Below are 16,452 nucleotides of genomic sequence, written 5' to 3' on the forward strand. Positions count from 1 at the left end.
ATTCCCCTCACTGTGTCCATGTGTTCTCATTGTTCAACTCCCACTTATGAGTGAGAACATGCAGTATTTGGTTTTCTGTTCCTGTGTTAGTTTGCTGAGAATGATGGTTTCCAGCTTCATCCATGTCCCTGCAAAGGACATGAACTCATCCTTTTTTATGGCTACATAGTATTCCATGGTGTATATATGCCACCTTTTCTTTATCCTGTCTATCACTGATGGGCATTTGGGTTGGTTCGAAGTCTTTGCTATTGTGAACAGTGCTGCAATAAACATACGTGTGGATGTATCTTTATAGTAGAATGATTTATAATCCTTTGGGTATATACCCAGTTATGGGATTGCTGGTTCAAATGGTATTTCTGGTTCAAGATCCTTGAAGAATTGCCACAGTGTCTTCCACAATGGTTGAACTAGTTTACAGTCCCACCAACAGTGTAAAAGCATTCCTATTTCTCCACATCCTGTCCAGCATCTGTTGTTTCCTGACTTTTTAATGATTACCAATACTTAAAAATGGATTTTGTGCTGGAAATATTTTCAAATTCAGCTTTAGTTATACTGAAGCAGGCATACTTTTCTATATTATATGCAAGTGATAATTACTTGCATATAATACTATAGATTATATATTAATTCTGAGAATTTCTTTGTAAGATACAAATGGTATCAGTATTAGTATTCGTATTGCTTTCCAATGAATGACTACTGCTCCAGTTTATTTGTGTATTCATATATAGCTCTCAAACTAGAGAAAGAAGAATTCAGTGACGGAACAAATCTTTGTAAAGAGAATCTAAATTTGGGGACAAAACAATGTTTATCTACATGGAAAATTTCTGAAATGTATGTTATTATAAAAGTTAATTTCCCTCCTGAATAAATGATATGTGATTTTCATATTATCATACTAGTTTGAACAGCTGCAAAGAAGTGCTTAGATAAAAATAAAAAAAAATTCAGATCCAAATTTTGCTTTCAAATTAACAGGTGCAAAATATTCCAGGATATGAACTTCTGTTTGAAGAAAGCGTTTAGCTTGGGATACACAGACTGGCTATGATTGAAATGCATTTATTGGTAGTAAAATCTTTTACAAACAAGGTTTTTACATATATTAGAAAGAGTGAAAAACTTAGCCCTCTTTACTGAGCAATATTAGTAATTGCAAGGAGCAAGTCACTGGACAAACAACCCTTCCACGCAGGTGGTTTAGGTGTTGTCAATGTAGAATCACCCATTTCTATGTCTTTGAGTGTGTTTTAGAGAAGTGCTGACTGTCAAGGAGAATAAAACTTTAGTGAATGTTGTTTGTCTTTCCTGTGAGGAGACAGGAAACACAACCATTTGGGGTACATAAAACGTTTGGAGTATAAAGATACAAATTCCATGTTGAATTCCGCTATTGATTATTGGCTTGTGTAAAATGGTAAAAGTACTATATTTGTAATTTGTTACTAAGAATCATTGTTTAGACCATATAATAACACAATATAACAGCATCATAATATTACTTCTATTATATACTACAACGAAATGCATTTAAAATACAATTTGTAAAATGAATTAGATTGCTTTCAAATATTTAAATGTTTGATCCTACGCTCATCTATAAATGCTTACATTTTATGATAATTTAAGGTCTGTTTAAAAGTTTATAAATAATACAAAACTTTGATTTCATTTGGCTGTCTTTTTGTGCTTCGCTTCCTGAAAATTAGCAAAAGATGATCAAGAAGAGCATGAAAAAATCCCCTGAATCAATTGGCTTGCTTCCCTATACTGACAACAATTTACATGGGTAAGGTAATTATATTTTGCCTGTGTTGCCTCTTTTTGCTTCTCCTTGCTTGGCACCATTCTTAAGCAATTTATTTATTCATACATTTTCTCATTCACATATTCATTGTTTCAACAAATGTTTATTGATGCTGCTATGTGTCAGCTACTCTGCTCGACTTTAGGGATACAGAGATGAGCAAGGCAGATATGAAACCAGGCTCTCATGGACTTTCTGGTTTTTGGAGAAGAGAGACAACTAAATAATTAAGTTTCACTGTATGTGAGAGATGCAGTGAAAGAGGATTATGCTATGCTGTGAAAGCACCTAATCAAGTTTGGAGGTTTTGGGAAAAGCTTTAGTTTCTGTTCACATACTCAAATTATAAATTATTTAATCTTCAGTTGCTATTTGATTAGAACATTTCTGACTTTATTGGCTTCCCATCGTTGCTGTAACAAATTACCACAGATTTAGTCACTTGAAACAGAAATGTATTCTTTTATAGATTTGGAGGCCAGAATCTCAAAGTGGGTCTCTTTGGGACAAAATAAAGATATCGGCAAGTCCATATTCCTTAGGGAGGTTCTCTGGGAAAATGTGATCCCTTACCTTTTCCATTTCTAGAGATGCATGCCTAAACCCCGGACCCCTTCTTTCATCTGCAAAATCAGCAGCACCCTCACATCATCTCCTGTAATAAACTCTCTCTGTCTCCTCCAATTAATGTCACTGATGGTTACATTTAGGGTCCATGATGTAAGGTAAGATAATTGCCCCTCCTCAAGCTCCTTAATTAAATCACATCTGCAACATTCCTTTAGCCATGTAAGAAAACATCCAAACATTCCAGAGATTAGGGTATAAATATTTGGAGGGGTTATTATGTAGCTGACCATACTGGTCCATCAAAAATTAGTGTCTATAAATAGTTACCTGAATGTGTAACCTAAGAGGGTTCTTGTAAATGATATGAACAAATATTTTATACTCACTTTTGGAAAAGAAGTTCAAAATTTCTTTATGAGGTACTAAATCTTTATGGTTTAGTAAAGTTATAAAATCGCATTTTATAATATTGTAAACTTTTGTATGTAACTCAAGAAAGCTGGGCTACATTCACGTAACTATTAGAAGGGCAGTGATAGCATGTGGACAGGATCAATCCTTTGACATTTCTACCTGTCTCATACAGCAGTTGCAGCCCCCCTTGACCATTTCAACTTGAGTCCCATGTGCACAGATATCATTTCACAAAAAGAAAAAGAATAATTACTGATTTGGCTCTGAAATGCTTACGTGTCCAGCCCTCCAGAGAACAAACCGGTACTTCATATGTATCATGAGGACTACCTTGCCCTAAATAATGTGTAGGCCTCACTATCCTGTCTCTTAGTTCCTTTTTCCTGAACTCTTCCTCCAGAGTTGTGGGTGTTTCTCTTCCAGTAAGAAAAGAAACCTATCAGCCACAAGGAATTCCAAGGGGGAGAGTATTTCATGAGAGACAGGAGTGTGTTTGCCTGGGTCTAGCTGTCGTTATGATTCCTTTATTCTTCCCAACAGAAATTCCACCTTCTGTTATAATAGTCTATTCTTATTAATTCCATTTGACTATTGTTCTGTTCTTCACCCAGCCCTAGAGGAAGAATGGAGTGAGGTTGTGGGGAGAGACGGTCTTGAGGTATTTCAAAAGATATATTATATGGTCAAACTCATGAACACCTTGAGATAAAAGTAGAATATACGAGACTGAAGGCAAAATCGCATGAAGCAACTGAAGTTTTTGAACAGTAGCTAATAGCATAAAAATTAGGGTGAAGATAATAGCTGAAGAAAAGGAGATGAATGAACAAATAATTACTGAATGCCTATTGTGTTTCAAAATATTTGCTGGGTACATGACCTTTGATGCCTCTGTTTGTGTCGTGAATTCTCTTTCTGTAGGAAGAACTAAGGCTGAGAAAAGTTAACTGATTTTCCAAGGTAACTCACGTAGTGAATGGCTATGCTTGTACTTAAAGTCTGGTTCGTCTGAATCCACAATCTATTGGTTTTTTGATATTCCAGGCCCTCTCCAGGGTGCCTGAGTTTGTTGTTTCATCACAGATTTACATGGAAGAGACTGGAAAGATAACTCTTCAAATGTCAAATCATTCTCCTATAAAAAATTTTGCCACAGCTGTTGAAATATGGCCTTAGGGTTTATGATAGAATTTGAACCAGCCCCATGGAAAATGCATCTTGACTCTGCTTTTTTTCCTTTCCCTGCCGAGCTCCTAATAGAAGATGGATGTCTATTGCTTTTCTCTTGATATTCACGACACTGCTCCTCTCCATCCATAGGATTATCTTATGTAGGTAATAGTTCTTTCAAATTTTGGGTGGATTTTAAAATGACTTGCTCCAACAGGGTTCACTCTTCTAACTGACACAACCTCTGAGTAGGTTTACATTCAATTAGTTTGGCTAGTGCCAAAATGTGATCAGCTATTAATGAGTGGTCTGAAGATTTTTTTTTTAAAACTGAAAGGGTGATTCTGTCATTCACTTCCTGAAAATTAGAAAAGCCCTTCTGATTTCATTTGCATGTTGAGATTTTCTATTATGACTTGTATTCAATTTAGCACACTCAAATATGAAGCAAATCTATTCATTTAATCTGCTGCCTGAGCCAATATCTCTGCAGCCAGAGATATTCTACCTTCGTGTGTGCATGTGCTTGAGAGCAATTGTTTGGCTACAGCTCTTATTAATATAAATCAACATCTACAAAGAAAGCCTCCTCTATTCCTGAAATTCATATTTATATAAATAGAAAAGTAATGGATTTCAAAATGGGTCCAATAGGTTTGAGCTTCTAGAATTATCCCAAGAGTATAGACAGAACTGAAATATTTCAAGGTGTTTTGGAGAGGGGTGTTGATAAAGTATTTTCATGTTTGCTGAGTACCTCTGAGCTGGCAGATTCATATTAATAATGGCAGAAGCCAGGAATAGTTATAATACGGTTAATTAACTCTAAGCTTATTTAATGCCATGGTCCAGATGAACTCTAGATAGGGAGACATAATACATATAACTCATTAAAAAATAATTTGGACTTTTCTAATTTATATTTGCATAAAGTTCAAGTCCTTGTCCTGAAGGTATTAATTATTTTTCTAATATTATTGTTGAAAAATGGATGCCCATGAAAAAATGGTAATTAGAGAAATGCTGGCTAACATAATTCAATTTCACATAACATGCTCATGCCAATTATGCCAGGAAGTTTCTTTGTCTTGAGGAAATACCCTTTTAAAAGAGAGTTATAGTAAAAAAAAAAAAAAAAAATTGTGTAAATGAGATCCTGCTGAGAGCTGTTAAAAATAAAACAATAAACAAAATTAACCTATTTGTCTCTGTTTATATGAATTAGAAAGGTACTTGCTAGAGACTTTACGCTTCCATCAGAAACAGGTTATTTTTGCTTTGATCATATTTTAGAACTCATTTTCTTAAGGATACTATGTGTTATTTTGAGAAAATGTATGCAGAGAATTAAAATAATTTGATTAACTGTTATATTTGATGAGATCTTATATGACACACTTCTTGAATTTTATGGTGAGTTGCTAGCAGCGAACAATTCTAGAAATCAACATTCTAGCAAAGAAGCTATAATAGCATCCTAAATAAGAACAGCAACTTTAACTGAATGTACTACTGAGATGTTTTCTTCTAATTTTAAGCATGGTGTTTGTTTTTATGCATTCTCTTTTTTATATGCATATAATGGATCTATTTTGTGCAGAGGCATATGTCAGTGGCTCCATCATTCCAATATCCTTCATGTGTATAAACAAAATAAGGAAAGATGAAAAGGTAGGCAGGGAAGAGACTGCAAAGTTGTAGGGTTAGAGAAGCCAATGTTTAACATTCATTGCCATGTTCTGCTGGGGCTTTTCTCAATTCTACATCTTAAATCATATCTTTTTTTAAAAAAAATATTTATATGAAGAAACCAATATGGACTAAGCTTAAAAATGACAAACAATAGTTTTCTGTATCTTCCTTAATTTCTACTGTGGAAACTGTAGCCCCTCTCAAAGTTCCACCAACTATTTTGGGACCTCTGTGTAACTTTTAAGATTTTCTTTTTTGCCCTCATTGTTGGTCCATAAAGGTATTGTATACTGCTAAAATAATCAACGTCCACACAATCCTTCAAAGGAACTCTAAGGCTGCTGATATTGTCATAGTCTCTGGATAAAAATCACTGAAACTGAGTAATGTTAATATTCTATTGAACTGAAGCTGCTTCGCTGCACCAAAACTGAAGTTATTGTTGAAGCTGGGGAATCACCATGTGGCCATTCTGCTCTATGCTTAGGGGAAGAGAAGCCCTTTCTCCCACCTTTGTGGTGTGCTTGGATACATACGTCCCAGATATAAGCAACCAGAGTAGCCACTTCATGTTGGACTTCATGGTCCCAATATCTCATGGAGATTTTGGTGAAAACAGCTTTTATTTTCTCTGGAAGTCAATTTTCCTAGAATACAAATGTGAGGCCATGAAACTCACATAATGCACCTATTGATAATTGCCTCCTCTTTCTAAATTGATGTCATTCTCAAATTGTGCTTGCACGCTTCATTCTTTTGGATAAACTGCTTCGAGGTGGACATGTCAATGAAATAAATTCCTAGTGGGCTCAACCCATCAGCTCTCTAGGGAGTTATAGCAGCATCTGAATCTTTGAGCAGGGTTTACAGCTAAGCTCGGAACAAGCTTCTCTTTTCCCTCCTAATATCTACTTTGTGTGTCATACCGCTGATTTACTGGACTAGATCTGATAGTTTTATGCCAGTTTCACTTAACTATTGTTGTTGTTATCAAGAAATGGAGTTAGGTCATGTCGAAAATGGAATATTTGAGTGCATCTTTTTAAAATTTATTGTGTGCATGTTATGTTGGCTGGGACATTTCTACCATCTGTAGTTTAGGCAGAATAGCCATAACCAAACGACTTTTGGAAAGTGCTGGATATGGAATGCAAGGAGCAGAGTGTTGTTGTCTGAAAATTAACACTCTAACAAGGTTCAAGAAAATGTCTTGATTTGAGTGCTAAGACAGAGGTACAAAGAAAATAGCTAAGGTCAAAGCTGTGTGTACCTAAAGTCGTGAAGATAGGGAGTAAAGAGTTAGGGGTACCATTCTGACTAATATGAGGCTTCTGAGACAAGCAGGGAGGTTGTTGTCTGTAAAGCTCAGATAAGCACCTAATCAATATGGCAAAGGGTAGCTTATTAATAGTAACAGATAGGATTTTTACTGGACAGTGACACATATGAGACTGTCAATAGTGATGAATATGAGCCAATGCATGTCAAGCACAGAGGGGGGCTTGAGATGAGGTCTCCTTGGCAACAATCGAAAGGAGGTTCTTTATCTAGAATATTGAAGGCTGTTTTTGTTTGTTTTTTGCTTTTTTCCTTTAATACAACTTGGCTGATTAAAGTTTATAAGAACCTTTATAAACTAATTTTTATGCATCCTTAGAGGAGAGACAAATCAACCTCAGGTTAAGTATATGCATGGTCCATACCCAGAGATCAAATCTAGTTATGTAATCATGGAAATAGTAATCACCACATGAGGCTTTTAGAAGGTGAAATTTTCAGAATGGAAGTCTTCCTGGCCACTTTCATCAAGGAAAACATAAGGCAAACAATAACCTTACTGCAGTTGAAAATTTAAACCACATTTTATAGATAGCGTCCTCTTGTCTATATCTAACAACCGCCCCCCCCCAAAAAAAATAGCACCTCTACTTTTTGTATACTGTGTGGTCATACTAGAAATATTTCAAAGCTTCCTTGAAAAATAAAACTTGTTGTAAAAATATACGCTGCATGCCAAGTATTGTGAAAAATACTATAAAAATAGAAAAAATGCAGAAGATATTTTGTAAAATATATCTGTGCTCACATTTTAACTTTGGAGGCTGACAGATTGTATTATCCAAAGATGACCAGAGATCTCCCATTCTGTGTGCTCTTCTGCAATGTGATGTTGCCACTCTGTCATCAAGATGTAGAGTTTATTTCTCTATTCCTTGACTCTGAGCAGGCTTTGTGACTACTTTGACCAACTGTATATGGCAGAAGTGGTTCTGTCCATAGCTAGTGGTCAAGGGATATCTTTTCAACCCTGTATAAGAGTTAATCTAGGAGAAGTGAAAGAAGAATTTCTTAAAACATTTTGGCTTCCATCATGGGCGTTTTTATGGCAGACAATACTAATCAGTTGAAGTCTTGAGAGTTACAGATCAAATACTGGTTGGGAAAAGTATGTTAGAGAATTATCTTTTTCACTTGTGTTTTGGTTTGAACTTTTTTTTGAGACGGGTCTCACCTATTCCCCAGGCTGGGGTGCTGTGGCAGTCTCGGCTCACTGCAAGCCCGCCCCCCGGTTCAGCCATTTCCTGCGTCGTGGTCTCGATCTCCTGACCTCGTGATCCGCCCGCCTCGGCCTCCCAAAGTGCTGGGATTACAAGCGTGAGCCACCGCGCCCGGCGGTTTGAACTTTTTTATGACTAGTAGCTTAATGTACTTATTTTGATTTACATTAATGAACTAAGAGGGCACTTTAGCGTACCTGAGAGAGATGATATTATCTTATTAAGTGACATTTTTCTCTTAAGCTAAGTACTGTTTTAAAATATTGACTCATGATGGGGAAAAAGTTATACTTAACAGCGTATTAACAGTAAGATGAAAGACTTGGAACAGATTAATATGGTTCTGAAGGTTAAAAATTCTGAGTTGTTATCCTGGTTAGATTCTAAAGAAAAATTGACTTGTAAATGCTGCCCAGCATAAACACATGCATTTTCTTTACACTTTCCCATTGCATTATTATGTAACTTCCAAGTGATAAGAAATAAACATATTTAGATTTCCACTTATGATGGGAGTTCATTGTAGGTTTACAGGAGAAGAGGGAAAGTACAATAAGCTGCTTCAGAAATCAAATCCCAAGCCCTCAAGGAGTTCTTTGTGTCTCCCCATAGATTTTTAGTTGTCCCATTGTAGGCAAATGCCCATTGCTCCCTTTACTAATCACTCTATTGTTCCACTTGTTTCTCTGCTTTTACTTGTGGCTACTTTTTGCTTTTCTATTTTTACCTCCTGGCTTCTTCTTATTCATGATATGCACTTTCTCATGGCTCTTACTTATTTATTTCTGCAAATTGTTTAAATCCTTCCACTATTTAATCCTTCTCTAATTGGTTTGGATAGTCACTATCAATTTTAATATGACCTTTTAAGTTCAGAATATTCAAGTGAAGACACCATTTACTCTGCTGGCCAGCTGGCAACTTCTGGCCAGCAGGAGACAATGGATATGGAAGAAACTCAGGGTTATGGTCAACTCTCCACTATGCAATTAATTGTTAGGCATTCTCAGGTGGTATATTATGACTGTAAAAAATGATAACTGAATATATGTTTATTATTTCATAGTAGGGGGGAAAAAGAACCTTCAAGGAGGTGAAATTCTGATGCCACAAGATCTTCCTTCTTCTCCTTTGGTTAGAGTCTGGCTTCTCTTACCTGGAGGCCCTGAATGGTATCTGCATGTGTACCATTTAAATGAATGTGCACAGGTTTTTGAAATTAATATACATTTAATATGTATATTGTGTCTTATTTTAAATTTCTTAGCTTCTCTTATGTGTAATTCCTCATTGTTAAGAATATCATTGAGGAGTTCTCTCTTGAGGTACAATAAAATTTTTAATGATTGATTGGTACTCCCCAAGGCAAAAATCTTCTTGTTCCAGCACTTGGCCCAGCTATTGTAAAAGTTGACATTCTCTCATTCTTTTGGCTCATCAGGTATATGAAAATGAAGGACAGCATTAACACTTGCATATTTTCATTATTGACACATATAGTACCATCTGGAGAGCTGACTCTGGCAGGCTCTATAAGACTGGCTTACCAGTCATTTTATACATCTGGAGGGAGCTCTAGGAAGTAATCACTGATTGAAAAGCAGTAAGTGGCAAATTGCCTGGGATATTTTTTAAGAGAGTACAGGAAGATTCAAGCTTAGTCTATTTTCTTCAGTCTGTTTTATTAAATATCAAGAGAATATATGACATGTATCCTGGGTACATGTGTAATGTTTCCTTTTCACCTGAAAACTGTTCCTACCACCTGTCTCTGAGTTTATTCAGACAAATCTGTTGCATGCTAGATTCTGGGGTTAGAAAGATGAATAAGAAGTCATCTTAATAAGATGAGAATAGTCTATAAAAAGCAAAGACAGATGTAAAGCAGTAAGTGCATTAATGCACTACAGCTGTTATGATAAAGGTCTACACAGAATGCAGTGGAGGCATAAAATACAGAGTGAGAAAGGTACTCTAAGTCATTTAGAAAGGGTTTCAGATAGATTTTGGTCTTTGAACTGAGACCTGACAGATACATACCCTATGTATTTGTGTATTTTTACAATTGTGCATTTTTACACGAATACATAAATCAACATTTAGACCAAAGGACTATGCTAAAAGAGTTTAGTTCACTTGCCCAAATTTAAATAGCTAGTTAGTGATGTAGCCAGGATTCAAATTCAGATCCTCCTTATTCCAAAGTCTATGTTTTTATTGATTTCCCTACCCCAGTTGTGTGTGTGCCTCTGCGTGTATATGTGTTTATGTGTGTGTGTGTGTGTGTGTGTGTGTATTATATATATGTATATATATATGAGACATTCGGATCAAATAAGATATAAGTAGAATCAGCCAAGCTTGTCAAAACAACACTAAATTATTCCAGATTAGTATTACCATAAATTAGGGGTACTGTAAGAAGGAGCTAAATCATGAAGGTCCTTCCATCCTATGTCCTACCAGCAATGGGGCACCATTGAAGATGGTAGGCTAGGATATCCCATGACAATATTCATTTTAGAAAGGTTATTCTGGATCAGGATAGAATAGAAAAAGAAGTAAAATATTTCAGTAGTTATAAAAGGTAAAGCAAGAATCAATATTGTGACAGTGGGAATAGAAAAGAAAAATAAATAAACAAATATTACAGAGGTAGCAGTCATGGGACATGATACCATTGGAAAATGTAAAGAGAGGGTAGGCAGGAAGATAGCTTCCTATTTTTCTGGTTCATTTGACCTAGCACATGATGGAATCAGTTATAGAATAGAGAGAATAAAGAACACAGAAGGAAATATATATTGGTAACAATGTGATAAAGGGTGATGAAAATGTTAAGAAACCTGAGAAACACATAGGCAGCTGAACTAGAGTTCAGGGTGGGTGGGGAGGTGGCCCAGGGAAGATGACTGGGAACTGAATATATATAGATATTCCAATGAAACCATGTAGAGATGTCCCTAAAGCCCGGAGAAGTTTTTTATCTAAGAATCTACCATAAACTGCAGAGATAGCCCAAATTCCTCATCCCTCCTTGCAAAGGGATCTCTTTGCCCTGTGGCTTTGCAGTTACTCTCATTAAAAGGTGGGGTTTATTTCTCTGCTCTCTGGATTCTACCTTAACCACGTAATTTGGTTTGGTCAATGGGAAGTTAGCAGGTATAATGCATGAGAAGGTTTGAAAACATCAGTTATAGGATATAGAGAATAAGTTTTAGAGTATAGAGAGTAAAGAATACAGGAGAATAATATATTGGTAATGATGTGGTGAAGAATGAGGAAATCAGTGATAAAAATGTTGAGTCGAGAAACCTGAGAAACATTTACGCAGCTGGAATAGAGTTCGGTGTGGATAGGGAGAAATATACAATGACAGTTCTGCTTTCTCCTTTTTTTCTCGAAACCATTTACTTATTTATTTTTTTTTTTCAACTTTCATTCCTCTGCTTTTGCCATGAGAATACAAGTATAGATTGCTGGAGAGAGTTGAGTGAAGCAGAGCGGATTTACTCTAGCCAACGCCCAGCCGGTCCAGATGTATGAGGCCCCAAGCTGGGACCGCAGAGCCCCAGATATGCAGGTGATCTCACCTGAGACTAGAAGAACTATGTGGCTGAACTCAGCCTCAATCATCAACTTGTGAGCTAAATAAATGTTTACTGCTGTAGGCCATTGAGGCTTTCTGTTGTTTTATAGCATTATTATGGCAACAGAAAACTGATACAATAAGAAAAAAGATGAAATTGCTTCATTATGGGCTTATGGGCGTCACATGTTCTGCAAACAATCTTAATTCTCTACTCTTCTTCCCTCAACTAGCCATAGTCATAGCCAAGAGTCATCATCAAGAGAAGAGTCATTGCCAAATTTTAATGTTTTTGAATACATCAAGTAGCAAACCAATTCAATACAGACTATGTGGTGGTTTTGTTAAAACAAAACAAAACAAAACCTTCTGTCAGAAGAGCATAGACTGTGTCACAGTACCTATTCAAACTTAAGGGCAATTATGATTTGAGTATTTTTTTAAGAAACATTTTGAACTGATTTGCAATGATTGCAAGGATTGACACTACATGTCTTTTCAACCACTTTGATCTTGGTCTCTCTGAGCATAAAATTACTTTTTGGAAACTGGAGCACATACATTATATCCATAATTAGATATATCTCCAGGTTAATATGCCTAAATACACACTAAATTGTGGATATAGGAATGGTGAGAATTTTATGACAGATAAAAAAGAAGATGACAATGGGATGGCTAGTGAAAATTGGGGAGTATTGTGCTAGAATATAGGTTGGTAAGTGCTTTTTTTTTTTCCAGATTGACCATGTATTATTTTATTTTTTCACCTGATTGAGTATTAGGCAACAGTCTTTCTCGGGACAAAGCCATATACTTTTATATATTTTTTTCTTTAAGAAACATATAAACACATTAAAATCAAATAAGTCAAGGTAATCTCTCATACATCCAGGCCTATGTTGATGAATATAGTCCCACATCTTGATTCTCATTTTGCTGTGCTCTCTGTGTCTTCTTTTAACAAAAGTCAAAATGGGCAAAGCAAAGGCTAAATGTCTTTTCATTGCTGTTTTTACAGTTTCCTTTCTCTTTTATTATTCTCCCTCTTCTCATTCCCCAACTTCCTTTTCCCTATAATCAAAATATAAAAAGCACAGGATACTAACACATCACCACTTAAATGTCCCAATGCCCTTGAAGACCTGACTGGGAAGCTTATCAAGTACTTTTACAGTTTTATCTCACTTTACCTTTCATCCTCTCTGAACTTGTAGGTTTTTCAATCATTCGTCCTTAATTCTGCAGTATATTCAGACATACCATTCTTAATTCAGCTTTTCTCCTTTCACCTCACTCATATGAATCCTCATGGTGAAAGTACAATAATGAGAAAAGGGTGGTCTGGAAGTGAGAAGATATGGCTCCTAGAGGGGACTTCTAATGTTGTGGATAAGGCCTTTAAATAAACACATTTAATTATTATGCTGTCTATTTCTCTCTCTGATTATAAGAATAATAACAACTACCATTCATATGATGCTTAAAGGATTTTAAAAGTGTTTAGCCAGTATTTCATTTGATTCTTTAGGACACTGAAATAGGCAGGGTGGATATCATGCTCCCCTATCCACCCTATTCCTTTGATATGAATGAGGAAAGTAAGGCTTAAACAGTTTAAATAATGTGTACAAAGTCTCAGGACTAACAACTAACAAAGTAGGGACCAGAATTCTGATATTATTTCTGGTCCGGACCTCTTTCTATTATACCTGGATGACTGTTGAGATTAAATCTGAGAATTTGCAAAATATTACAGGAACTCATCTTTCTCTTCAGAACCTAGGTTGTATTATCAAGTGCTATGACTAGGATCTGTGTCCCCACCCAAATTTCATGGTGAAAGGTAATCCCCAGTGTTGGAGTTGGGAGCCTGGTGAGAGGCAATTGGATCATGGGGGTGGATTTCTCATGAATGCTTTAGTACCATCCCCTTGGTGCTGTCCTGAAAATCGTGAGTGAGCTCTTGAGGGATCTTGTCCTTTAAAAGTGTGTGATGCCTCTCCCATCTCTCTCTCTTCTGCTTCTGCTTTCGCCATGTGATGTGCCTGCTCCCTCTTTGCATTCCACCATGATTGTAAGCCTCCAGAGGCCTCCCCAGAATCAGATGCCAGTGTTATGCTTTCTGTACAGCCTATAGAACCATGAACCAATTAAATTATCCAGTCTCAGAGAACAGACTAATACATCAAAGATAGATAAAACAGAACTTGAGATCTTTCAGCTCCTCTTCACTGGTCAAAAGGTAAAGAGGTTGGATGAGCAAGTATGGGGAGAGGGTGGTATCTGTTGAGGATGGGAGACGAGGTCTTCTGAACCTCAAATACTTGCTGTTTGTGTGGGTTTATATACATGTTGTGGGAGAAGGGGCCATAGTGATAGATGATCACATCATACAAACTAGGATAATTTTGATTGTCAGAGGGCATGCTAACCAGACATAAGACTGAGAAACAACAGATATAACTTGGGATAGTCCTTGGCAAATTGGAACATATGGTCATTCTAGGGAGTAGAAACTAGGGTCCAGCAAGAAAGCCCTGTTGGTTTGTAAGGGTTGGTAAGCCTTAGGCTAGTAATTAGCATTTGACTTTGCCTTTCCTCACAAGCTCCCATATCTATCTTCTGGGAGTGAGATTTCATACATAGCCATATATAGCAATTGGTTATTGCTCAGTTCATACCTTCCCCTTCTCTTCTCTCAAGTAGGTTGTGAAACAACTTTTTTTTCCAGCAGAGTGATCCTTTATTTTTATAGTATAATACCATGACATCAATTTGTTGTTTTTGCAGTTGATACAAGGCCTACTTTTATTGATTACACAATTTTCTTGTACTGTTTGCAAATTTATTATAGTTTCTGAATATCTAAAGACCTCAATGTCTCTTCCTGATATATTTCCAAAGAAATAAAACCTCAGTTTTTTCAAAATTCCATTTTTAACATTGTGGGTTTCTGCGGACTTGAAGATGAGAAACTAGTTGTTATGGGCTGAAATGTGTCTCCCCAGTTTATACGTTGAAATTCTAACTCCCAGTATCTCAGGATGTGATTGTATTGGAGATAAGGTTTTTAGAGATGTGATTGCATTAAAATGAGATCTTTAGGGGGGACCTAATCCGATCTGACTGTTGTCTTTACAAAAAGAAGAAATTTAGACACTCAGGGAAACACCAAAACCCTGTGCAGGAACAGAGGAAAGAATGTGTGAAGACACAGGGAGAGAGTGGCCATCTGGAAGCCAAGGAGAGGGGCATCAGAATAATACCTTGATCTTACACTTCTCCAAAACTGTAACCAAATAAATTTCTGTTCCTTAAGCCACCCATCTGTGGTATTTTTTGTGACAGCTCTAGCAAAACGAATACACAGATTTTCACATATTACTTTGTTACCAATTTGTGAACTTTTTCTTTCTTTTTGTAAATCCACGAAGTCCTCCCTAGCCTAGTTGTTACTGGAGCAATCCTTGCTATTCCCTCAATGTTTATCCTCATGATACTATTAAAGCATACTCAGCAGAAGTAAAGCATTTTACAAATTTACATATTAAACAAATAGCCCTTGAATTATGTCTCAGGTACTTTTCAAGCACTATGGTGGATTTCAGGATGTAATATGACTTTTAAATTGTTAAGATAACAATATCTAAAGATTAGGTATATATAAATATTACCACTTTTTTGATATCTGTTACTTAACAAATGAGAGTAATTTCTTCATGATGCTAACTTTTAAGAGGGGGGAAAAAACTCTGTGTTTAAAGCAATAATTACCTTAAAGTTAAATTTTTAAAAGTATTCAGAAATGCATCTTTTTAAATATAGAAATTACTAAGTTCATTTAATGGCTAATATAAAAATTAGTCTTTAGATATGTTGTTTTATATTTTAAAAAGTCAGCCAGTTGCGGTGGCTCACACCCAGGACTTTGGGAGGTCGAAGCGGGCAAATCACAAGGTCAGGAGTTCAAGACCAGCCTGGCCAATATGGTGAAACTCCATCTCTACTGAAAAATTAGGTGGACGGGGTGGTGCATACCTGTTGTCCCAGCTACTCAGGAGGCTAAGTCAGGAGAATCGCTGGAACCCAGGAGGCGGAGGTTGCAGTGAACCGAGATCACACCACTGCACTCCAGCCTGGGTGACAGAGCGAGACTCCATCTCAAAAAAAAAAAAAAAAAAAAAAAAGTCAAAATTGGAGAGCCAAAGTGCTCTGTTTTAGGCACTTTCTGATGGTAAGTGCTTCCCAAATTTTGGTTGAAAATATGAGCATCTAACTGTCCATTGACATAGTTATAATATCAAAACCTTGATGAGGCTATTAATGTCTTGGTGGAAAATTGTTATAGTGAGGACAGTCCCCCCACCAATCCTCCATTTAGCGCACAATGACAAAATGAGCCTTAAGTTTGTAGTTTGGCACTTTCAGAGATACAATGATTGTATATTGTACTCCTCTGTTGTGTTCTGCAGAAAGTAAAGTGTGAACTAATCCTCTGGTAGTCTAGTAGCACTTTAGCCGCTACTGGATAAAATGACTTTCTAAGTTAATGTACTTTCTTATTAACAAATGTCAGAAATTAAGATATGGAGGGAGCCTGAGGTTGGAATTTTCCTCTCATAGGAACACATCTCTTA

Source organism: Hylobates moloch, unplaced genomic scaffold (assembly GCF_009828535.3).
Source record: "Hylobates moloch isolate HMO894 unplaced genomic scaffold, HMol_V3 SCAFFOLD_16, whole genome shotgun sequence".
Taxonomy (NCBI): Eukaryota; Metazoa; Chordata; class Mammalia; order Primates; family Hylobatidae; genus Hylobates; species Hylobates moloch.